Source organism: Passer domesticus, chromosome 5 (genome assembly GCF_036417665.1).
Source record: "Passer domesticus isolate bPasDom1 chromosome 5, bPasDom1.hap1, whole genome shotgun sequence".
Classification (NCBI taxonomy): Eukaryota; Metazoa; Chordata; class Aves; order Passeriformes; family Passeridae; genus Passer; species Passer domesticus.
The window spans coordinates 24,481,474-24,508,823 of NC_087478.1; the positions used below are offsets into that span (position 1 = coordinate 24,481,474).

General features: G+C 36.6%; 1 protein-coding gene and 1 long non-coding RNA gene across 12 annotated transcripts in view; one reads left to right on the forward strand and one right to left on the reverse strand.

Moving 5' to 3' along the window:
• The window catches only part of LOC135301861 (uncharacterized), a 20,601-nt gene extending 10,585 nt beyond the window's left edge, over positions 1 to 10,016 (forward strand). The window contains exon 4 of the long non-coding RNA XR_010363593.1: positions 8,879 to 10,016. This is a non-coding gene — a long non-coding RNA (uncharacterized LOC135301861). The remainder of the gene's footprint in view (positions 1 to 8,878) is intronic.
• FOXP2 (forkhead box P2) overlaps positions 1 to 27,350 on the reverse strand; it is a 402,834-nt gene that overhangs the window by 203,325 nt on the left and 172,159 nt on the right. The window lies entirely within an intron of this gene.

Genomic DNA, 27,350 nt, shown 5'->3' on the forward strand with positions numbered 1-27,350 from the left:
CAAGGCTGTAGTTAAATTTTTCTTTCTCTTTTTTTAAAATTTTTTTTAAATCTCCCCATATCTCTTTCCCTCCTTAACTGTATGCAAATCCAGACCACTAGAACAGCCAGGTCTTGTGCACACAGGTAGCCCAGACCTCTGACTGCTACTGCATGGGATTTTTCACTCCTGGGTGCAAGGAAAAACCCGCTGGCAGTGACAGGTATTATGTCACAGCCTGTTTTCGTCCAAACAAAAGATGACAGGCAATGCAAACTGTTTTTCAGATGACAAGTTCCCATCAAATGCGTTGCTCTAATTCTGCACCCTTCCTGCCCTTTTGCCTCTAGCAACAATTATGCAAAAGAACATATAACAGGTCAGGATCCCCCCAAACTCGATATGATCTCACTTGTAATCCTCTGGACAACTGTCAGCTCTTGCAACAGTTGGATGCTATCTCTAGTACTGCAGGATCTGTAAGCAAGCCTTGCACTGATAAGCCAAAGAACTGGTTTAATAACAGTCCTGAGCACTAGCAAGAACTAAGGAAGAAATGTGAACAGCACATACCAGCATTAAGTAACACAAATTTCAAGATGCCTGGCTAATATTTAGGGAATCCCTGTATTGATTTAAATACTAGTAACCAGAAATCATAGGCTTAACCTTGCAAAACCTTTGTATGTGTGAGAGGACAGAGAGACTACTTGAGTAAGTAAGAACTGGAATAACAGAATTGTAGAATGGTTTGAGTTGAAAGGGATCTTAAAGATCATCTAATTCCAATGCCCTGGAAACACAATCATGTATCTACATATTAATGACCACATTTAAATTGTATTTATTTACATTATATTGTACATGTGATCACAGAATACACAACACCATATTCAATCCTAAAAAAATTAAATCTAAAATAACATTTATCACTTATCTCCTGATATAAAAATGCAACTCTCTACATTTAATATTATAGTTAAGTAGTTGTATATCAGAATTGTACTGTTTCTAGTCAAATTGTGTTTTCATAATGAGAACATAACAAGGATGATACAATTAAAGAAGATGTAATAAATGACTTTACAGTGGCCCCTCCAAATTTCTAGTCTTTAAAGTTAAGCTTGCTTAGCAAGCTTTTTTCCCCCAACTTACTCAATTAACAGTGATTAACACTGGTAGCAACCATAGGCATACACAGGGAAGAGGAACTTGCCCTCCAAGTTGCTAATTTCCCAGTTTTCCAACAACATCTATTGCTTGCTATGTGCAGACATGAAGTGAATAGCACACACACTCTTGAAAGCTTGTTGTAGGTGGGTTTTCGCTTTCCAAGGGTTTATTAGAGTGGCAGTGAAAAGGCACTGAGGAAACCGAAGTGAAACTGAAGACAGTTTCACTGCTGCTGCTGTCCGACTGGGGCAATCTAGGAATACACTTGGGAAGATGGAGACTCTGGACCTATGGCTACAATGGCTCTGAAAACACACTGGAGAAGCAAACCCTACCCAACAGCACTGGTGAGGACCAGCACACGTAAGCACTGCTCAGGCCTGGGACCCTCTCCATGGCTGAGCCACCACCCTCACAATTTATACAACTCAGACTGCAACTTATTTGCACCTCAGATGACCACGAGATACAAAGTACAATCATTATTTTTCATTCATTTTTCAGTTTGAAGTATCCTAAATATTGAGAGGCTTGGGCCACAGATCAGTAGCATGGGGTCTTGACAATGGTGTGAATTGTGTGTCCCTCAGCATGGCACAGGGACACGTGAGGGCAGGCAAGGTCATAAGACTTGTCTTGAAGAATTGTCCTGGGTAAGGGGAGTCAGTCTGGCTGGAGTGAGTCCAAGGGTGAAAAATCCTATCTGCTGTCAGACTGTTTCCTGGGAGGGAAAGCTTCAGGAGAAAGCCTGGGTGGAAACTGGCACAGATACAGTGAGGATGATTGGGATCCCAGCAGGAAACAGAATAAGCCAGGCAGCCAATGCATGTCACATATGCATTTCATACACAAAGTTTTACTCAAAACATTTTGCTTCGTGTGTGCTTAAAAAAAAAGAAAAAAAAGTTGTGGTTTCCAGTGATGATTTTGGTTCCTTCCACTCAAACCCAAAAGTCCTTAATTGTTGACACTTATGTCAACACTTACATCTTTTTCTCTTTCAGAAAGTTAACAGTGTTAACAAATTTCTTTGGGGAAGAATTTAGCAACTTACTAGGAGTACAATATTTATTCTATATCAATTTATTATTATTTTGAAAACTGAGCCAGTAAGAATAGTTAATAGCTTGTCCATTCTGTAATTAACTCTTGTGGATATAAATCTCTCCACCCATGTGAATCCAGGATGGATCATGTTTTGCTGCAAACAGTAAGTTGCCATTAAACTGTAACACACAGATGGTCAGGCACCAACTGGTTAATAAGAGTTTTTACTTTACAGCATGTGACCAAGGATACTAGATTAGAAACAGCAAACTGGGCAAATATATTCCTAAAAGCCTCTGTTTGCAATAAACTACAAATATGTTCTTGATCTACGGTGTTTGCAAACCTCTGAGAGATTTTGGCAATAAAATAAACTAGAACAAGTTGCAGGGAGAAAGGTGTCTAAAGCCCTGCTTTAGATTTCCTCCCAATATGGGTGCAGCAGGAGGAACTTAGGATGACTGTAGATCTAAAGATACAACAAAGAAGAAAAACTAGTTTCAATTCACTGTTTACATCTCAGTGATTAGTTCACTGGTTGTTCTTGTAAATAACCATTTATGAACAATATTTCATTCACAAAAAAACTATTAGTATACAAACCAATTTTCTCCAAGTAAAACAGCATTTGAGATTTTCAAGATTTGTTTCAGCAAAGTAAAGAAGACATGAATAGTACATGGAAAAAAACCCCACCCAAACCCAAAAAAAAACACCACACAAAAAACAACCTAAAAAACCCCACAAAAAAACCCACCAAAAAACCCCCAAAAACAACAACAAACAAAAAAACACAAGAAACCCCTCATATCGAAAGATACCATTTACATTTTAAAGAAAGACAGACCATCTACACCATCATGAAGACAGAATTCAAAAAACCTCTATCATACTGTTGTGGTTTAGGAATGGTGTTCTCCATTTAGTACTCCCACTAAAACCATGACCCATTTCCCTGCCCATCCTTCAACTGGAGGCAAAAAAGGCAAAGAGCATGGGTTGAGATAAGAACAATTTACTGGAAACAGCAATGAGATAAGAAAACTAACAGTAACAGCAACAAATTAAGAGCAAAAGGTATAAGAAAAGAAAGGATTTACATGGGAAACCTCCAACAATAAACAATACTGGATCACTCCATGTGCCATCTTTACAGGACCCAGAAGAGAGTTCCTTTCCCCTACCCCCAGGAATGATGTGAGGTGGTACATAATAACCTCCTCACCTTGGCCGCACCCCCTCTAGCTACTGTAAAAAATGAACCCTGACCTGGCTACAACCAGGTGCACAAGATATGAAAGAAGCTGGAGTGATTGGTGAAACCCTTCCCCTGAGAACACAGGTTAGTATTTCAGTATGAACAGATACACCCTCTGCCTCATTGATTGTGGTAATAGTAATATTTACAATTTCCCCAGAAACACACAAAAAAGTAACAGTTCTCCTTTGTTGCTAACAAACCTTAGCAATTAGCAGCCAGCAACCAACACCAATCTTTCTTTCAGGCCATCCTCAGCATGTCCCAGAGCCCACTGCCAGTGGCACAACAAGAAGTCATTAGGGAAACCTATTTTCACAAAAAAACTCCAATGGTACCACTAAAATTATTTTATCCATCCTTAATCATATTAAAGGACTCTCAAAACAGAAAAAACTTGCAGACATGTTTTGCCTTCATAGCAGCCAAGTTGGGCAGGTTCCCAGACTCTGGCTACACAAACACTCCTGTCTCTTTCAAAACCAAAATGTCTGACAGGATTGAAAACAACGTAATCTCCAAGTTTAATCTCCAAGTAAAGGGACTGAAGGTTCAATACACTTCCCACCTGCAGGGCAGGGGCCTTCTGCAACTGGAGACCCCCTGAGGTAGCACAGGGACATGGTGTTGGCCAATCCTAGCCCTTGCCTGGACCTGCCAAGGGGAGGATTAAGGAGCACAGCATCATCCTTCCCAACATTACCATCACTTTGATTCATCTGTTTGCTAGATTTGCATATGCCAGGTTTTTTCTTTTTCCTTTTTCAAACAGTGGATTGCAATGTTACTGGTTTGTCCTAATGGTATTTATGTACCTTTCTCCTCTCCAGACATTCACAATGAAATGTATCACAGTCAGCAAAGTAAATCGCATTTTTCTTAAAAACCTCCTTCAACCACAAGTTTTGTTATGTGCTCTCACCCAAAATATGGCATTCTTTGTCCTTCCTTAAAGAACTTCTGCAACAGCTTCCCCAGCTTATCTATTCCTGGCCTCACTTACTTCAACTCCACATTCCTGTTCTGAGCTCCAACTCACAGAGTTCGATCTGGTCTTCTGCACTATTTTGGCTCTGACCTGACAGAACAGTGACCTACTGAAGCTATTTTCCATCCAGAATGAGGACTGAAAAGAAAGTCTTTGAGGTCTGGCTGCTACAGCTCTGGGTATTTCAAACAGTGCCACCTACCAAGTCCCAGAAATCCGCACTCTTTCCAGTCACTTTGGCAAGGCTTTTACTCTCATGTATATCTCTAAAATAGCTAGGTTGCATCTAAAAAGCCTTACATGTTGAAGGATAAATTTCTGGTATATTTAAATAACAAGTTTCCCCACTGTCTGTAGAAAAAAAATGCTATTTTAGTGAGGCCCACATAAACAAGGGTTTGAGCTCCCTCTGCAGGCTTTATGTCTGTAATTAACTAAGAAAAGCTTTTCCCACGGCCATACAGTCATAAACGAATAATGATGATGTGCAGAAGCAAAAATGTTTTGACATGATTTGGCATAAGAGTAGTTGAAATTATCATTTATGTTTTTCTTTAAATCAGACATTTGGAGAAAATTGTGGCCTAGTGTAAACAGGTGCACTCCACTACAGTGAAGGAGAGTGCCAGACACTTTTCTTCTAAAGTGGGTTTAGCTAATTTTGTGTTAATTTGAAGTCAACTTAAATAAATAATGATAACTAACTACAAGAGCTCATATATAGGGAAAGCATTAGGAGGAAAGACTCTCACCAAGACAAAACAGTATGGAAATATATGTAAAAGGTTAATTTTTTACTTTAACTAGTAAAGCTGATTATGCTACTGCACCAGACTTACACTGATTTAGTGGTATAGAGTATCTGGAGTGCATGCAGTATTAAAGCCACAAACAGAGATTTCTATCCCAAGTAGCATCAGATCAGCATACTCAGGAGCTAAATCACCTACAAGTTTCACTAGAGCCACTATCTAATGGGATTTCTTACAGGATTAGGGCACAAATATGGATTTCGATTGCATTTCAAGTCCAGTCATTAAAAAGAAACCTTCTCTTTCAGACTAATATAATTTTTCTTTTCCCTTTTCGCATTAGGGAGAAAAAAATTATGATTTAGAAATTACATATAATCTTGAAAAAAGCTATTCAGATTACACTGTGATACGAATATGAAAGCCAGAAAATATATTTCATAAACAAAGATATAGAATAATGGTAATTGAAATCCATATCTGTGTTTTGCAGCTCACCTCTGATCCCACCTTTCAGTGTATTTCACCGCCAGTCTATTCTGGCTGAGACTTCAGTATGAAGGCCAAAAAACTAGAATGCAACAATACAGCAAAGAATTTATTTAACAGCCACAGACATCAGAAGTACCAAACATAAAAAATTATTAGAAAACACAATGATATAGAAAGATTCATCTCATCTCTTTCTCAGCAAATGTGAGAAAAAAAAAACAACAAGATTTTGACTATACAACACTCAGACAGTTTTTGCAGAACACACTGTCGTGTAATCACATGCTTCTCAGTAATCATTTCTAATTGACATTCAGGCAATTTTTTCTGTAATTTACTCTGTTTACATATCGTATTACATTCTTTTCCTATTCTTATATCTTTGAGGTCTATGCATGCTAACATTTTTAGATAATTGCCCTATTTTTGTACCGCTGCCTCTTAGAGGTAAGACTGTATCACACTGTGGAGAATCTGTAATCTCTGATATGCAGAAGAGCTCTCTCTGGGGCCAGAAACTACTGCAGATTCACTATGGAAGCTCTGTTCTGCTCATCAGCCCACAGTCAGCTGAGACCTGCTTGTTCCAACACAGCTTTTTTCTGTTTGTTGAGGTGAACTGTATGAAAACCAACTGCAACCAGATACTAGTGATGCTTCCTAGTGATCAGTCCTGGGACCAGTACTGTCCAGAATCTTGATCAACAGAGAACAGTAGAATGGAGTTCGCCCAAGCAGATGTATGGATGGTCCCAAATTGGGTGGTGTGGAGGGGATATGGAAACACAAAGAGATGCTATTCGGAGTTAGCTCAACAGATCAGAGGAATGAGACAATGATGAACTTCATGTGGAATCTTACCAAAACAAGTGCAAAGTACTGCAGCCAGGTAGTAAGAACCCCCTATTGGAGGTGAGGAGCCACCAGGATACAGAACATCTTTTCAGAGCAAGGTCTGTGGAGTTCAGACACCCAGCTGAACATGACTGTGCTACAGGCTTCTTTCTGCAGAAGACACCAACAGACTCTGAGGAGTCCACCAGAATAGCTAGAGGAGAATAGCTAGAGGAGAAGGGAGAGTTTGAGAAGAACAGGGAGAGTTTGAGAAGAGTAGGTTTGTGCAGCCTTCAGAAAGGAAGGAAGGCTGTGTAAGGATGCCACCTCTACTGTCTTCAAGGACCCTTAAAGGTAAGGGGTTGAAGGTGGAACCTGGAGTGCACAGTGACAAGAAAAAGGCAATGGACACAAATTGAAACACAACAATATTTGATTGGATGAGAGAAAAACATTCACAGTGAAGTGACATTGCAATGGATCTCCACTCTTGGAATCAAAATCAACTAGGAAACAACCTGATCATCCTGATCTCAGTGAATTGTGCTTTGAGTGGCACATGGTGATCCATGATTTCCAGAGGGCCCTTTCTACCTCAATTCCACAAGCTCATGATACAATAGTCAGGATTGCTAAAGGATATCCTGAAGAACTGTAGACATCTCTGGTTGTCACATGCGACAGACAAAGGATGGACAGTAGTGTTTGCAGAACTTCCCTGTGCATGCACAGACCAGCTCCCACACTCATTCAGCAAGCTCAGCAGCTCTGCTGAATTAAGGACGTGCCAGGCCTCCTGCCTGCACTCAGATCACTACTCCAACTTGCACACAGCAATCACATCCTTCATATTAGCCAAGACAAACCTTGTGCAGTAGCCTGTGCTAAAAATGCACTGGATAGGGCTGCAGCCAGACATGCAAATGCCATCATTCACAGCTAACACAGGTAGCTTTGTATCAACTTAGATAACACAGAATCACAGAATAATGAGGTTAGAAGAGACCTCTAAGATCATTGAGTCCAACCTATGTCCTAACACCTCAATTCAGAATCTAGACTATAGCACCAAGTGCCATGTCCAGCCTTTTTTTAAACACATCCAGCGATGGTGATTCTACCACCACTCTGGGAAGAGCATTCCAGTACTTTATTATTCTTTCAGTGAAAAATTTTTTCCTAATATCCAACCTATACCTTTCCTGATGTAGCTTGAGACTGTGTCCTCTAAACACTGTTCTGGTATCTCATTCTCATTCTTACAGTACATCTATCAGAACGCTTTGGAGCACCTGTTCCAAACAGCTTTACACATGGTTTAAAAAACATCCACCTCATCTCAAAATCTAATATTCATACTATACATATATCTTAAATCATTTGAACCCCCCCAAAAAATCTCTTTTGAAACTGAAGCGTTTCATGTTTGTTTTGATTAACCAAGGCTCAGATTTAAATGTAGTAAATCATAGCTACAAATTACATAGTTTTACATTACAGTTACAAATTTATGAACCATTAACTACCGACCTAGTGATCTGATACCCTGCTTATAATGGCACCCACATTTTAAAAAGCATTTTTCATCAGCAAGTCAGTATCATTATCCCCATTTTTTAACAGATGAAAAAACTGAGGCATAAAATAAGGAACTGATTGGATCAAGGTCATGTAGCAAGCTAACAGCGAAGACAGGAATAAAAACAAGGTGGCCTAAGACCTAGTGCAATGTGCCTCACTGTCATTTCCTCACCCCAATGTCTCTTTTGTCTGGGTTCCTGCATTTCAATTTACCCTCTCTCAAGTGTATTAACTTACTTTGAGGAAAAAATAGTCTAATTCTTTGGTTGTGTGACTGGTGTCTCTATTGTGATCTTTATAGGTACTCAGACACCTTTATCCATGGTTTAAATATAAAATAAAATATATGGCAAATGAGATGATATACACATTTTCTAAGATTAATTTAATGCTGACAGAATCTTGATTTTCTCATCCCTGTACAGATAGTTATCATGTGCTGAAAGGTTTTCTTACTCTTTTAGTGCTGTTAGTGTTGACACCTCTAACCAATTAGTATCTTCCTTGGACTGCATTAACATGTTGTTTAGGAGTACTCTGGATAATTAATTAAATAAGAGCAGAGATGTCAGAAGGACACAGGATTCACCAGTTCTTATATTACCGTATTATTTACAGTCCTTCTACAGCTTTGGATTCTAATTTATTTGGGGTTAGTATTCATTAAATACTTTGGCAAAAGTTATAACAAAACGTCTGGTTTAATTTTTTTTCTCTCATTTTTCTCAACAAATTAGTAATTCTATCAAGAAAATAATTGTTTTTATTTGACAGAAGAGATGACAAATTTTTTGAACACTGAAGCTCCTCAGAATCCATAGTGTCACACCTGGAAGTCTAAAGGCTTGACTACACTCCGCAGTTAAATTTAACACAAACCATCAGCATTCAAGCAGGCTGCAGAATGGAGCTCAGAAACTCAGCAGGGCTTTTCAGCATTAAGACCAAAATGAGCGTCTCTGCGCGGACGTGCAGCTGTGCCACGCAGAAGTACTCGTGTGGATCACTACTAGCTCAGGCAGAATGAGTATGTACTACAGCACTTTCTATTGTACAACACAAACACACTGAAAGCATCTTTGAAAGACAGTCTCAGTTCCCACAGACAAGTTGCAAACCAGCAATTAAGTCCCTAAAATACCAGGTGGCACTGAAACCTCTAAGTCTCTGAAAGCAATCCAGAGCTTTGCCTCCCTGGATGAAAAGATGTCACCTAAGTGCCAGAAGTTCTGCTACTGCATATGCTGAGAGGCACCACTGTGATAGCTCTGCATACTGGAGGCAGGTAGTGATTCACAAACTGCACGCAGGACCCTTCAGAGCTGCAAAGCTCACAGGGATTATGCCCAGAAGCTAAGGAGAACAGTGCATTGAGCATGAAGCATAGTTGCATGGGTACTCTTTTTCAAAAGTGCAGGAAAAAGAGGGAAAAGTGGTGAAAAAGCTGCAAGCCCTAGAACAAGTGATGAGCAGTCCTGCAAAATGCCATGTTTGACATGGCAAATAAAAGTGTTATGAGATATCTAAGTAACTGCATAGCTCCTGGTGGCTCATGTAGTATCTACTACCCTGGCATGATCTGATTCAGCAGGATATTCAAAGCATGAATATCTGCAACTAAAAGCTTCCAAATATTCCCACCAGCCACACTGCAAATAGTTAGTCCACTCGAGTTTCTCACAATGCTATACTGAGGACATTTGTCATACATCCTTACTCTTAACTGTACATCAAATACGACTTATTTAAAACTGATATCAGTGAAAACATTGCAATGATTCTTCTCTTTCTTATCAATCCATAAAGGAAAGATATATTGCACATTACATATTGAAAAGGAATTCTTCTTTTGCAATTCTTCAAACATTTTGCAGTATTAAAAAAATTTTGCTGTGGGTTTAAAACAAGGGTTTTTTTTAAAAATAATATTTGTTTGGTTTTTTTGGGGGTTTTTTTTTTGTTTTTTTTTTTTTCTTTTTTTTTTTTTTTTTAATAGGAGATCATAAGAAACACCCATCTTCCACAGTAACATCTAAGAATTTTCATTAAAAATACATCCCATTTGTCTTGGAGGTCCTGCTCTTAATTACTCATGAAAAATGGAACATCTCCAGGAGAGATTAAAAAAGATGCAGTGCACAGTTCTCAACATCTTAGATGCCTCACAAGTGAAACAGGAATTTGACAACAGGAATTCTTTCTTTTTGAAGTTTGATGAAGTGTAGTAACAGCTGAAAGCCCAGGGTGGTGTCCCTCATCTGAATGCTCATCACGCTTAGCTCTACCTAATTTCTCAACTCCTCTGGGGTTAGTAAGGATCCATTCATAATCCCAAAGTCACCATTTGCTGCCACTTCCAGGGACTTGGCAGTGTGATCTGTACTAGTAAATCAAATACTTCTCAGAAAAGCTCCTGAGCACTAGAATATGAACACCTACATTTTAAACTGTTAAAATTGCTCTTGAAATGCTTTTCACTCATGCCAGCTAGCACTCTCCAAGACAATTTGCAGGCACAGTTCAGAAGTGAGAACATTGCAGGAACCATTCCAAATAAGCAGGTGGATCTTGCCACAAATTGCTTGAAAACTCAGACAATTTACACCTTAGACATCAGCTGTTCTATGCAGTGGGACTCTGCACATGGAGACGATCCTGGATACATCTTATTAATAGTCCAGACACAGCATAAAAATCAGTTGCAGTGGCATTCTGGTGAAACCAAGCCCCATCCTAGTCATGAGCCTTCATTATTTCACTCAAAAAACCCACCTAACACTAGGAAACACAGCAAAATAAAATACACTTGCATTCATTTCCTTCCTTAATATTTTCTAATGTTCTTGAATAATTCTTGCATTCTAAACCATCCTGAAGCTCTCTACTTCCTCAGAAGGGTGCTCTTTCTTATCTGCAAGTGATTTCCCACTTTTTTTATAAGCTTAATCTACTTGACCATCACTTCATCTTTCAGTGTACCTGATCTGCTTGATCAGTTAGCCTGCTATGGCCATAAACCTTCACGCAATTTGATGTGTATCTAGTTGGGAGATCCTTGCATTGGGAGATACAAGAAATATTCACACCCACAAAGCAGCCAATTAAGCACCCAAGTGAAAGAGATGATAATTTAAGAAAATAGCACTTAGATAAGAATAAGAAGTTCAAAAAGTAGTTTGCAGTTCTCTACCCTCTTCTGATTCTGGATATCTCAGCTACTTCCATAAGAAGAACATGTAAAAACCCCTTTCTTGAACCTCCCTGCATGTAGTTTATGCAAAAGAGAAGTATTAATTTATTGAGTCTAACTTATTTTATCTCAGTACTCATGATAGAAAACAAATGAGATTGACAGCTTTTCCACTTTGGGTTTTTAAGGCATGAGGGAAGAGAATATCCCTCCGTCAGCTAAGCATATACTGGAATGGATTTTAAATCTATTTTAACAGTAATTTATCTACTTGTTGTGCACTATGCTACAGCACATCACAGTAAACTGCATTTTTATATGGCTGCATTACAGTTTCAGACATTTTATTACATAATCTACAACGACGTTTTTCTTACTGTATTCATTCTGCGAGAACAATGCAAAAATTACTACAACAATGTAAATGCAGTTTTCATATCACGCCTGCTTAGGATACATGGATAATAATGTTACACAGTATTTATTAATGCTTTCTCAGTCAAATTATGATGTATTGAATTCTTTTGGTCATGGGGCTCAATTGCTTAAATTTGGCAGTCAGATGAAATTATAAGAAATAAAAGACCAAAGACAGTCAAACATAAACGTGATCCTGAAGTTCTATTAACTGCATTTAACCAATGTTATCTATTAGGGCTGGAATGTCACTGAAAGGGGAAAGGTGGAGAAGTGGTTGGGGTGAAAAAGGTATGTCCCTTTTGCTCTCAGAAGAAGTAAAAAATTTGAGGTGGGAGTCCATTTTCTTTGTATGGGTGGCATTATTGTTTTAATAAAAGTAATACCTCTGAGTGATATTTACATGTAAAACTGTATTTGAGATAGAATATATAGCAGGGAGCATCAGTATCTTTGCTAGTCAGGCATGAGATGCATGAAACATGTCCAAGTGAACCAGGACTGGTACTCTGCATGGTATGCAATGACTCTTTTTTAATAAAGAATTCCTCTTGAAGGTTACTAATATTTGATGAAGCATCCTGTTCTAAAAATTATATGTTCACATTTCACTGATAAGTATGAAGTTACAAAATACCTACATTTCTGCTGCTCTCTAGAAAGTTGTGCATCACTATCAGCCATATACATCTTTGATTTACATGTTTTAAATAAACAGTAACTTAATTAGCAAGAACCAAATAGTTTATTTTAAGAATGATTTTAATGAGCAGAAGGAGCATCTTTCCTGGAACTAGTTTTATTATCTCAACAGAGGCTTCAAGTGGAAGCCTGATAGATGATATCAGAATTAGTTCCTCATAGCATCTCTTCCTTTTTTTTTGAAGATAATCAAGGACAAGGTGGCACAAGATAATTAGCAACAAGTATCATTAGCTTCCTGAATCATCTCCAAAACTGATACGGAGCTCCTGCAGGCAGCCCTGGCTTACAGTCTGCAACTCCCAGGGAAGGTATTTCAACACAAGAAAGTGGCCCTACATAAGGGAAGAAGGAGCCAGGCATATGAATGACTACAAGTGAGATGAGAACTCCTCTATTTCCAGCTCCTCACTGCTGGAGTAAAGCAGTTTACCATAGGCATACCAGACTGTTTCATTGGCCCCTGTCTTTTGCTTTTGTGACTGTTTTCAAACAGGAACACTCTTCAAAAAAAGAAAAGCATCCATTTCTTAATGCTGAAATAATTGGACTGCATTTGCAATTAATGACATGTCAAGACATGGATATTGAAGACATGAGTTCTGCCACCAGCTTTATGCCCCAATTCTACTATAGCGAGAATGTCAATCCCTGTTTTGAAACCACACACTTAGTGACAAGTTCACAATTCCCCTAGCTATCTCAAGAGAAGGTTCTAATTTTCAAAGGGGGGGGAACAGTTCCTTATTTTTGAAAATAACACATAATTACAAATTCAATGATTTAACTTAAGACAACAAAGTTTAAAAATTTTAATCTCCACAATCCATCGTCTCAGTTTTTCCATCTTTGTAAGTAAAACCAGCAAGTTTTTTAAAATGTAATTTTATTTTCTTGGATAAGAAGATCTGCATCTGCTATGTATTCTTATTTACTACTATTAAAAAGGTAGCCTTTTTTGCATTTTGCAAAGCAAATCTTTACAAGTAACATGAAAGACTATTTTTTCATTTGGCCTTATTTCTAAGGATGACACCATTATTAACAAGAACAGTTTATATAAGTATAAGCAATTTTACTACAAAAATTTCAGAATGCATGCAATTATGTTAGGACAGAATTTTACAGGTGTCAGTGAAAAACAATTAGGCTTCTTGTTTGTCCATTCAGTTTCCATTCAAGTGACTCAAATAATAATTTATTATTAATCCTGATGTAAAACCATGGATCTTGTCAATACTGACCAGGGCTTAAAAACTAGAGAACAGTGTTTTTACAATAAAGGATATGGCGCACACACACACACACACACACAATTTCCCTACATTGACTTTAATGCCCTAATACTACTACATCTTACCAGTAGGCAGCACTGTTACATCTTTTTAGACGTTAGCAATGTTAATGACATACAGTGCCATCTGCAACTTTCTACATAATATCTGACCTTTACTTCCATTCAACCCTCATTATTTTTTCTTCACGCAGTGTTTCTATCTCCCAGATTTTATTTCATAAAAGAAAATAAGAAGAAAATCAAAATGCTGGAATATTTTTTAGCACATCAAAAATGGGAAATGGAAACTGGAATGGTATATTGGATTGCATTAATCAATTACCATAGCTGTCACTGTTTAAAATACGGCTATATCTATATCAAATGATGAATTACCTTAGGCAAATATCTCAGTAACGGAAATGATTCATTTCAGTATTGATTAAATTATTTAGACCTTTGAGATCTTAAGAGAACAAACTGGTAGAATAAACAATGGTCCTGGTCCAGCAAACCATTGCTCAAATGAAGAGCACACAAGCCTTCAGTTATGACAGTCTAATCTTAAATTGGACTTTCTTCTCAAGAAGGATTTCAAGTGTAAAATGCTAGAAAAATGAATTTCATAAACCAAATAACCTTTTCTTACTGCTTTTTTGGAAATTGCCAAGCCTAAATACACAAACACGTACAGTCTTCCTAACTGATCGTTTTCAGTTTTTCCATTTCACAGTTTGTATCAACTAATTGGACACTGATCTTGTATTTGCAAAAAATTAAAATTCACTACTGAGTTCAATAGGATTTTTGGATGTACAAGGAAGGAAGAATTTTGTGCCAAATTTATGTGTACCCAGCTGCAAAGGTTACTGACAGGTGCTAATAAGTATATTGACGAAGTACAGATTATGAATACTTACATTAGACAATTTATCTATTTGATATATGTTTCTATGTGTAGAAACACATATTTATATGAGTTGAAGTTTAAAACAAACCACATTTTCTTAGTTAATTGGTAAACAAGATATAATACTTTAAACATCTTAGCAGTGCCAAAGATTTTTTCCACTTTCTGTCCTACTTTCACACCAAAATTACAATTTCATATTTCATAAAAAGGCACTGAAACGTAAAATGGGCCAACATCAAAATATAACAAGGAAGCAAAGATAAATTAGAGGAATTCTTTGGTTCTTTCACTAACTAATCAGATATATACAGAAAAGGACCTTTTAAGTTTAATGATACCTGCTCATTAAATGATGCTAAACACTAAAATACCACGAACAGCAGGGAATTTCAGTTTACATTAGAGAAAAAAATAAAAGGGTAAAAATGACTGAAGTTGGCCAGTTCAAGCTGATAGGGCACTTCAAATGAATAACAGAAGAATAAAAGAGACACTCTAGGTTAAATTAGGTTCTCCTATGCCTTTTCTTGAAAGTGCTTAACTTCACAAATTTTATTTGAATTAACTAACCTGCCAAAATCAAAGACTTGAATAGGGGTAAAGTTAAACAAGCAACCATACTTCACAGTAAGTTTACCCATTAAACAGCAGATAAAACCTCTGCATAAGAAAAGATGGGGGTAACAGTTTTAGAACATGCATTTTTTGCTTCTCTAGTCAGGAAAATGTCATCCCTGTCATACTTTTGAAGTAAAGCTCTACTTCAGAACAAAACTATTCAGATAAGGAACTTAATTTGTCTAATAATTTGTTTATAAGAATCCCATTGTCCTCAGCTCAGGAGAGCTGCAAAGCTTTCTTTCTCACCATTTGAATTATATAATACTTGAGTATTATGATTTTAGTATGACATTAAAGGTACTAAAAAATTATATGGTATTACCGGACTAATAATTTTGCAAATACACTCCAAAGCATTTTGAGAAAATATGCTATTTGAAGAAATCAACAAAGTTGAAGGAAAAGGAACAAAGATTGTAAATAAAAATGTGGCTTCGGATCTTTCTCAAAGCACATGCTACACTCCATACTCTATATTAATTTAGTCTGAAGGTGATTACTTTTATCATTAAAAATAAAGAATATTTCCATTCTGTTTCTTGGGGTTTTTCCCCCTGCACAGGCAGCTGTAGCACAGTAAAAAACACCTATATTTCACATATTTACGATATATTTCTCACACTGCCCACAAATTTTCTTTCTGCTCCTAAATTTAATTTAAAAAACCAAAAAAAACCCACCCCCCAAAAAAAACAAACAAAAAAACCCCAAAACAAAACATCAAAACAACAACAAAAAAAAAACAAAAACAAAAAACAAAACAAAAAAAAACCCAACAAACAAAAAAACCCCCAAAACTCACTTTTTATTAACCAGGCAAACTTTTCCTAACAGAGAAGTTTTAACTGCAAAAACTGCAGTCCTGAAAAATGATCCTTGTATGCTGCACAACCTGCTTGAAAGAGTCAGCTGTAAGATCAGCCTGCTCTCTGGTATTTGGTGTTTATTTTTTGGCACACAAAATGCTTCTAGATTGTGTTAGCAATTTTTAACTAGTATCTTCACAATTTCAGAGAGGGATAAAGTGAAAGAAAGAGGAGAACGGAACAAAAACATATTTGGAGGTGTACAGGTAGTAACTCTCCCTCTGGGTCTTTCTCAGGCAAAGTAAGTGCCTCTGTTCCTTAACATCTCTCCTAGAAACCCCTCACCTTTGCAGACTGTCCAGCCTGAGGATGCAACATTGGATTGGGACACAGGAGCCATGATGCTGATTACTGACAGAAAAAAAAAATCTGGATTTGATTTTCAGAGATGATTAGCAGTCATGGTGGCCAAGCAAAACCCATTAATTTCATGGATTTGAATGTTACCCACAAGACTTGGGTAATGTCTGTCTACCACGCTGAAGGACTGCATGATTATTCTCATGGCTTTGAAACACTCCAAATGCTCTAAGTATGGCTGGAATGCAAACAAATATGACCCCAAAGTAAGAGGTGCTGACATATTTGTTCTCTTTGGTCACTGACTGACAGTAGACCCTTCAGATAGCCACCTCCAAGGGGATGAACCCATGCCTCCATCTAGATAAGTGCCATCACCTTTAAACCTTATGTTCAAAAACAAAGCTGTTTTATCAAAATACCACTACATAAAGGTGCTGAGTGATGGGTGCTGTCTCAGCCTTAGAAGAAACTCTAGATTGCTTTTAGTATGCCACAGCTGTAACTGGCAAAATACTAGAGAGCAACACCCATCTTCAAGAAATCTTAACAACTAGTAAAAGGCACAGTAGCAGTTGTAAAATAACTGTGTATGAAAACTCCAGATACATATAGTGATGGACTAAAACATAAGAAATATTTTTTCTCTAGAAAAGTTGCCATAAAAATACAAGACACATTAAGGATGGGGCTGAGATAAAGTAAATAAATAACTTTCAGAAAATGAATAGTTCACTTCCTGTGAAAGAGCCAGGCAAATCTCTTGGCCCTTGTAACCAACCAGACAGCACTGACCCAGGAACAGTCTTGTGTATACTCAGAAGTACATCAAGGCTCTTCTACAGTTCACTGAGAACAACTAAGCCCACTGGAGCATAAAGAACACTGAGTTATGTTACCTATGCCTTAACAATGCAATCAGAGCTAACAAGGACATGGTGGTGCAGATACATTTTTTTTTTAAAATTCACACCTGCACTGGGTTAACTCAAGTGAATAAACCTAAGTATCTCCTGTTTGTGTGAAACTCAGAAATGAAGAGCTTCCTCAGAGGTATTTCTCCTAGTCAGAATACCTTCAGTGTGCATCAGAAAGAAGTCCCAGTATACCCTGAACTGATCCATAGAAGGTAAGGCTGGATACATCTGATGTAAGTATTCTGAAGGAGTGTTATTCTAAAAAAATCTTATGTGCTTGGTTTACAGTTATTGTTAGAATACTGACACATGCCATTGCATTATATTGCACAAATATTTATACAAGACTTTAATTAGATCCCTTAGCTGATCACTACATGACATTCAGGCTCTAACTTATATCATATAATAGAATGTAGAGATAGAAAAAAAGTCTCCTAACCATTGCTGTAGTTGATGCTACTTAAAAGCCAATATGCTCTTTCAAAAAATAATCAAATATTGTAACTATTACTGTATATTGTCAAAAGCTGAGAAGTGCTTTGAGATGCAAGAATAAATACACTTATATTAAGACTGGGGTGGGGGGGGGGGGGTTACCTGCTACCCTGGAAAATAATATGGAAAACCACCTGCCTGCCCAAGAACATCCAACTATTTTAACTGAGTCGTGAGAACAATGGCTGTCCTTTAGAGTCCACTGAGTTGCACAGTTCTAAACCAGATACTTGTCAGACTGTGTGCAGTCTATAGTACACAAATGAGAAATTCTATCTCGGGGGTAATCTTTAGTATTTTTATTACTTTACCTCATTACTTCTTATTTCCCATTTAGAGTTTTGCTTATACATATGAAATTGTTTGTTGGTCCTAGAATGCATTTTCTTTTTTCTTACGCTGCCTGCATTCCCTTTAAGGTCCTTCTCCCTTTTTTGTCCAGTTTTCTCAGTCTGCTTTTCTATTAGTCTCACCTTTTATCCAGTTGCTTCTTTACTATGAAAAAACCCCTTTGACTTAATTTTGAAGAACACCTAAATAAGTGCTTCTTTCACTTTTACTTCTACTTTTACTTTCACTTCCCTTCTCCCTTCCTTCTTATTTCCTTCTTCCTTCCCATCTGAGTAATTCATTCTAGAGTTTCTATTCCTTTCAGGGCCTTCCAGCCTTATAATCAATCAATTTCACTATAAACGTTACTTATTGTCTCATTTAAAATTGTGAAAAAGCAAAAACTAACACAGAACAAGTCTAACTGAATAAGCCTGCATCTAACATCTTACCACATATCTCAGAGAAGGCAATCTGAGTGGCATTTGGCCCATCTTGAAGAATCACGTGGTATCAGTTGTCTAAAAGAGACATGTCTTCTTTTTTGACCAAATTAATAATTTGGTTAAAAATTAACCATTATATTTATAAAGGCCTTCTTTACTAACACAGTTTCACAGTGTTTTCTACTTTTGAAATATTCTACATTGCTATTAACTAATTTAAAATTTAACTCAATACCTGTATTAGTAGTCACAATTCTTAGATATGTCCCCAGAATATATTCCTTTAATAAATTATTGACTGAACTATCCATGACTTTGTGAACTGGAATTCCTTCTTTTGAGTGGGCGTGAGTATGGTAAACTCCTACTGACTGTGAACGACCCCTAAGTAGCACCAGATTCAAGGATTCCCTACAATGTCAACAGGACATGGTGTTGGTAACACCAAGGTAGTCGGCCCAATTCCTGTACAGGACATTTACTTTCAGAGCTGGACTTGCTTCCCACTCAGAATATTCTGTCAATCTGGGATTGACATTATAAATTACAAAACTATTTACACCTGAATGCAATGACAGTGTGCCAGGTGCTTTCCAAACAGTGGAGAAATTATGTGGCCAGCATGTAATTCTGAATAGATAAGGTCATGTTTCGTAACTTGCAAACAGGGAATAGTAGAAACTGCCTCCTTTAGAAATTACATTGACAAAAGTGAAAAACCACCACTCCAGGAAAAAGAATTTCTATCAAAACCTCAAAATTATTCATGCCCAATGCTAAAATCTAAAGAGGATATATTAAAAAAGTCTAAAATAAAGCATTCTTTTAAATAGATTGGCCATATTTTAGCTTTCTTAACAACATTGAATCATACTCATGTTTCCTCTCACTCTCCTTATCATTATTTATTTGCTTTCTGTGCAGATTCTGAAATAATTTAAACTCAGTCCACATTTTTATAATGGGAAGAGGCAAATAAAATCTTAAAAGATCTAAAAAGGAACAGGAAACAGCTCCCCTTTTCTACTGTATATGGCAATGTATTGAAGCTGGCCATTGAGATTAAGAGCACACATGATCACCTCAATTCCTTTAGATGGGAGAGAAAGGTCAGGAACCTATCTAAGAAAAAGTCTAGATGAGGTGATATAGAAGCTTCCTTTATGCTGCTTTTAAAGAACTTCACCAGAAAGTGGTATTTGACCCTACCAAAGGTAAGCAGAGTCCAGAGATTGTCTTTAAAACTTAGTATTTCTCAGCAATTGCCTAAAAATTCAGTCAGAGATTGTGCCACTTTCCATTACAATGAGAACAAAAAAAGACATTGTTCCTTAACATTTTTTCCCTTTATCACAATAAAAACTGATGCCCAAATTGCAACTTTTTGATCTGTTTTTCTTGAGGTAACCTTAGTTTTGCATCATGGAGAAATGTCTCTAAAATATTTTGACAGTTTTACAATAAGTTATTTAGATTTAAAATACTCTTATATACCAGGGAAAAAAAGAAACTTTCTTTATGATTTGGGCTTACTATTTTCAAAGAGAAGTTCAAAGGCAGGATTTAGCTTCACATTAAAATATTTGAATTTACAATCTAACATGTATGTTCAGTTTCTATTACTTTATTTCAGTCAAGAAGAACTTGTGTTTCTACAATCTCTACAGTCCATGGAGCCTAGAGAGAAATGAATCCATTCACAAGCGTTCTTAGTTACCTAAATTTTAACTGCTGTTATTTTAGCTGACCTCTGATATGATGCCCAATTTTTAGCTGCCAGATCAGGAGGAAAAGGTCTCCCATTAGATCTGCTAACCCTCTGTGGACATCTCAGGTATCTAAGGCATCTCTACGAACACTAGAAACTTTTGTTTAGGCAAATAAATTCCACTCTTGACACCTACCTAAGAGCAAGCAGAACCACTCTCCAGTTGTCTCAGATTTAAGTGGGAGATCCATTCATTACAAATCAAAACTTGGCCACCTATGCAAGTGCAGACACCTATGACTGGGCTTCAGTCTGAGCTCTGAACCTTATCCAAGATGCATTCGGGGTTGTCAGCTGGACAGCATGACTAAACAAGAATTAAAAATGGTATTCACCAAAAATACAAAGGAACTGTTCTATACATGTCTGACAGGACCACATATGGAAGCTGCTTCAATGAACCTTTTTTTGTAGAAAAGTGACATCCCCTTGAATTTCTTTTACGAAGAGTCAATATAACTAGATTTCAGGAATTTACTATCTAGATCGATTATATCTAAAACAATGAAGTTGATCTCAGTTTTTTCTCATGTAAAAACCTTTAAGTAGTTTTTCTTGTCTCCTCTATTTAAATATGCATCCCTGATTTTCATAGAGTTAAACATATTTTTTATGAAAGGGGGACTCAGATTTGTATGTTATTTTATTAGTCCGGTATCTAAGAGAAGATCAATACAATCATTTTGCATGCCAATCAACAATAAATATATTCTAGGCCTTCTAAGACACTCCAAATGTGACAGAGCTTCCATCATCTTAAGTTGCTCCAAGTTTAATGAAAAAAGGAGATACACGCATTGTTAATGTACCTACCGAAACAGAGGCTCTGTCACAATTTCTGTCACAATGGCATCAGACTGATAACATGAATGTGGTTTTTTGGTGTTTTTTTTAAGAAATAGGATTGGTGTCTATACCTTTAGAACACCAAAATTTATATAAAAATATTAAAATCCAGCTGCCAGAATTAGAAAGTTAAATTAATACTATGGGCTTTTATTAGCAGAAAGTATTCCTTTTTTACCTCGGGTTAAAATTGAAAAATTTACAAAGATAGCTGAAATTCAGAGCAATGAATTTGAGTTTTATCTTGAAAACTTGACCCAAAAGTGGCAAAGACTGAAGATAATCAGATATTCAGTACTGTCATGGTTTTTGAGCAGTGTTACATACTGATAGAGCCCTGTTGAGGAGATTTTTCTATGTAACAGTTTTTCTTGGACACCTGTTTTTTTAAATCTTCTCTGTTGTGGTAATGTATGTCTTTGATACTGCAAGAAGTGTTTGTCAATTGTAAGGGGCTCACCAGTGTTGATGCAGGACTGCAGAAAAGACAGAGGTCTCTCTCTGCCTTAGCATCCCTGACCCTAAGGAAAACCTGTGAGGTAACATTTTTTACTCATCTTCCACGACTCTACTTGTATCAGAAAATTAGAGAAAGGGGAAATAAGAGGGAAAGCATCTTACCTTTTTCCAGATTCAGAAAGGCAGTTTTACTGATGTTACAAAACTGAGGAGGGGAAGGGAAATCACCACTGGTTCAGAGATGCAATTGAAGTAACTACTACTGTTGCTGGTGTTTGTTCCTCTGGAACAAAGACTGACGGGATTCATGGGCAGAGACCTTATGAGACAATCCATGAAAAAGTAAGAGAGGACACTTGTTCCTCATCTGAACTTCAAGAAAAGAGAACCAGAAGAGAAAACAGCGTATTTACAAGAGTGGTGCAAGAAACACCAAAAAGTATCTGCATAGGAAGCATATACTGGGAATTATGTATTAGTCCCCCAATACAGTGATGCTCTCTGTACAGTGTATCAGACATTAAAAATTCCTATTCTGCATCTCCAATGACTTTTCCCACACCATTCAAATCCCCAGGTTTCCTTCCATGCTTTCACATCTGTCACCATGACTGGCTTCCCTCAGCACTTCAGAGCTTGTTCTACCAGAGGTTCTAAGTCTATCAGTCAATGGGAAATTAAAAAACACATGAACCATTCTGACATCTACCATGGAGTGACTACTACCAACTCCTAAGAATATCAATAAAAAGAAAACATTTTTACAGCACATCATACACACTGATGACTGTACATTCATAATCCTCGTTACTGTTCTGCCTGTGAGTTTTCCTGAACAGCAAGGAGTTTTTTCTTTTCTCTTGGCATAATAATTTATTAGTCTTTTCACTTTTTCACTAATTTGTGAAGATTTGTCTTTATTTTGCATAGATAGTCTGCAAAAAGAGCATTCACCTATTCAGATATTTTTAATTATGCAACTTACTGTGTAGAGCAAATTCACTGGCATCATTCAACTACTTTGGAAAGTAGACCTGCTTTCCTCACATATATATATATATAATTTTTCTTTTCTCTACCAAAGCAGCTGGTACAATTCTTCACAAACCAGTGAAGCATATGGCAAATTGGGAATACCAGACATGACAGGAATAGCCGTAACTCTTTTTGCATCAACAGTGTTTACAGGGACAGAAGCTCTTTTCCCAGTCAGAAGAAATAAGGCTGGTGCATATCTGGAGGAGAAATAAAGCCTCAAGAAAAAAAGGTTCTGCTCTGCAACACAGAGAAATGTATATCCCTTATTAACAGTAGATTAGCACAAAATAAAATACAAAATACTACCTTTTGTAATTGCATTGAATCCAATGAATCAATGATAAGGATTTGAGTAAAGGTAGCCACAAATACCTTGTAAGCTATACACATATTGCAGAATACTTAGAGATTACTTACATAAAATTCAAAAGCAGCAAGAAACTCAACGTGGTGATCAAACTGATTTTACAATTTACTTTGTTCTTTTTCTTAGCAGATGACAAAGATGCCAGAAATCTTAGATTAAAATATATGGTTTAGGATCTCAGGAGAATGCAGTCAATAGGACTGCATCATGGGAAAACCAGGTAGAAATGAAATTATGTTGGTCAGCATTACACTGCTCAGGGTGTTCAGAGAAACCGACTGTCTACAGGAGGGACTTTGAGAACGATACTAGGGAATAAGGAAGAGAGGGAGAAGAAAACTGATAAGGCTGATAGGGCCCTGTAATTACCACCTCTTTCATATGACTACATTCCCAACAATGACCACACTTACTTCCAGATATATCTTTGCAGAAATTACCATTTGTTTCATTTTGGAAAATGTTTTGAGAACCTGAACTTCTAGAATAATTCCTCACTTATCAATGTTTGGAGTAACTTCAGTAAATCCAAGACTGAATCCAAATGTTTGGTTTCTAGTTACCTTTCTTGAAAGTAATACTATCCAAAGTCAAATATCCAGAACAGAAACTAAAAACAGAATGTAAAAAGGAAAACGGAACAGTTGCAAGTTTGGTCACTGCTCACCACCTAATATAAAATATTCAAAATTATTGGAACTATAGAGACAAAATAAAGCAAAGACAGAAAACCAGTTCTATAAAACCCATGTATTCACTGCAACTTCAAAAAAATTGAAGAGAAACTCAAATATATGACAAGTGTAGGAGAGGGGAGTCTGAAGAGCCTGCAAGTGAGGGTATTTTTCAGAAACACTGAGAGGTAACAATATTTCAGTCATGCTACAGCATCTAGGCTATTCTGCTTTGGAATGGACGAGACACGGGGATAGCTTGAAGGTGGAGCAGTCTGACCAGAGGCTGAGAAGCATGACTGATGTGCCCCTTAAGAAACTGACATTCAAAGGACAGCTCAAAATCTTCTCTTCTGTGCAGGCTAGGGTTAGCACTAAATGCTTTATTTATCTCCTCTATCCCAAATAAAATTTGAGATTACACCTGTGAAACAGGACACATTTAAAAAGGTAAGGTGGGTAAGTTGATTAGCTAATTAACCAAGCTCTTATATACAACCCATAGGGAGCATCTCAAATGCATAGGACATCTTTTGTTATTAAGAAAAAATAGGACAAGGAAGATTTATCATTAAAATATATTTCACTAATTATACCACCTGGAGTTCTTTCCACAAAACAAACTTTTAATTAGAAACTGTGGGTTTATAGAAAATGTTTGCTCTAAAATTTTGATTGTTTATGAAAAGTAGAATGTGGAAAGTTCCTTGCATGCTAAGGGCATAACTGTGCCAAAGCAGAAGGTGCACTTTGTCTTCTTAAAGGGCTCAGGAATATCTTCAGAAAGTATTGGTGTTTATTTTTTGTATCCTTTGTAAGAACAGGTGAAATTTGTTTTTTCATGGTAGAAGAGCTTCACTAATTGTAGACAAATTATTTCTTCTTTAAGGAGGTAGTAAAATCTGATAAAAAATTCAATATGAGCCAGCCTGAAAAGTTGAAAACTCAAGTCCCATACAGGCCCTGTGTATCACTTGAGTGTTCCAAAGCAGTCGCTTTCTTCTCAGAAGTATCAGTTACCTCATTCTCCATGTCTGGAGAAACTCGCTCATACACTGCATTGCTCTTTGTGTTGCAAAGTGCAGCCTTGCCTTGCACTGGAGCTTAGTTACATCTGTCATGTAGAAAATCACTTAAATTGCTTATAGAATTTAAGCAGAAAAGTACTGCTTTTAAGATATGTTGAGGAAAACAGCACAGACACATTGGAGCATTTTTTATGCCCATCTTCATGCACTTAAAATAACATTTCATTTCTTTCTTTGATTGCATGAATATCCTTTTCAAAATAGTATTAGTTGATTTTTTTTTCTGAATAGGTTTTTTTCCCTGAATATTTGTCTTAAATAAGGAGTTATGAGAAAGTCACTGGACAGGCAAGGGAAAGCTGTGTGACTCTCTGTATGTGATACCAAAGGGACAGATCCCTATTTCACATATCCCCTAACTTAGTACTCATACAAGGGAAGAACCATGAGGTCCCATCACTGGAGCTGGCAAAAAAAAGCAAACAGCAGTTCTCCAAAACCACAAGCGATCAAGAAAGAACAATGACCTGCATTTATTGCTGGGTAGTGTTCCCAGTTGAGTTAATAAAGTTGTGCCCTAATTAAACTGAGCACTTCACATCTTGTTTTTCTTCTTGCATGGCTGGGACAATTAAGCATCCTTTGATGTAGAGTGCTCTGAGGAAATCTCCCAATTACTTTATGAACAATTTTTGTCATAAAGCCTGAGAGAATTTATTGAAACCACCTACAGTGGAATGAGGCCAAAACCAATCAACACTGGATGACCACACTTAGGGCTAAGGACTTTAAACTAGAGGTCACAAAGACCACAAGCAACACATCACACAGAGAAATTTAAGCTCTGGAAGTACTGGTTGAGTACAGTAAGCTGAAAAAAATTCTGTGCAATTACTCTACTGAGCAGAAATTACTCACTACTTGGACAAAAAGTGTTGACAGTCACTGATTTTCTGTGTTCTGGGAGTTTTATTATACTCTGACTGTAAACTAAATTAAAATACATGTAACTGCCCTGCTAAATTAAGTTGGAAAATGAATTTTGTTACTTCTTACCACAAATAAGCAAAAATATTACTAATTTGACATATTAGATATTTGAATAAAGGGTTATGGACAGTGAACAGTAAGGATTATCTCCCCCTTCAAGCCTACTTTTTTCATATGCAACCATGCCACAGATTTTCCTCTATGAACTGATTTATTTTCACCTTAAAACTTGTTTGGTTAAGTAGTGTATCTAAAAAATTAGGAATACTGAAAAACAGTGTTAAAAAGCAATATGTACATATATTCAAAATATATTTAAATCTTAAGCTCTTTGCTTATTATTATGACTATCATACAATATTTCATTAATTTGTAAATGCAATTCATCAGAGATTAGATGGACCATAAAGTACGACTTTTTTAAAAGTAATTTTTAGATGACAGAATATGGAAATAGTAATTAAAAGAATAGCACCAGTTATAAAAAGCAGTTATAGTGCTTTCCAACTTTAGGAAAAGCGTCACTTTCATGTTGTGCTAATGTCTAAAAAATTTTAGACATTATATGACTCTATTGTATCTATTTACTGTCCACTAGTGACAACAAAAAAGTACCCACAGCCTAAAGAGGACAATTATGCAATTGGCTTACCAAAAATATAGTTTCTTTTTAGCATAAGGAAAGTATAGTTTTTTCAACTCTCATTTTTGATTACTTGGTTTGTGTGGGGTAAATTTTTTTTTTTAAATTTGATCGTCTTTATAAGTCAGCTCTCTGTAACTAAGTCTTTTTAATTAAAATATGGATTAAGTTTTAATGGTAGTGTTATTATTCACTTAACTAACACAAACTGGGCAGAAAATATATAAATAATAATAAACCAGCATAAAATTCCCTACAAGGCAATTCATCATTAGTACAAATGAGCTCTAAAATGCATCACAGGCAAGTAAAAAAAGCTTCAATTATTTTGCCTTACAGTATAATAATGAGTCTTAACTAGGTAGAAAAGATACAGTAATTTAGTAATGTTAAGATCTATACACTGGAAAACACCCCTTCTGCTGTTGAAATATTTTAAGACATATATTCCATTCAACTCCCCAAACAAATAGCAGACTGTACTTCAAATGCATTGCAAGACTATTAGGTAATCTTTTTCTTTGTTTAGATTCAGTAGGGTTCAGCGACAAACATTCATCTTTTCTTTCTAGAAAAGTTCCTGTTCTTTTGCTTAGTTAAGAATTGCCTTCATTTTTAGTAGCATACTCACAATTTACTTCACCATTGATTAGCCTTATACAATGAACTTCAAAAAAAATGCAAAAAATGATCACTTAACTATTTTAAAATTATGAATTCCTTGTTCAATGTTTAGATCACAGTGGTAAGAGCAGTTATAGCTGTAGGTAGGCTAATAGAATCAGACACAGAGCTTCTGAAATAAACCAATACCAGCTGCTCCCATGCCTCATTACTCGGCAGTAGCTGCTCGCCTGAAATATTGTACATTGCAGAATCGTTGGCTTTCAAAAGCCACACAGACTTTTGAGAGGACATATCTGTACAAAACAGACAGACAGAAAAAAAAAAAAAAGA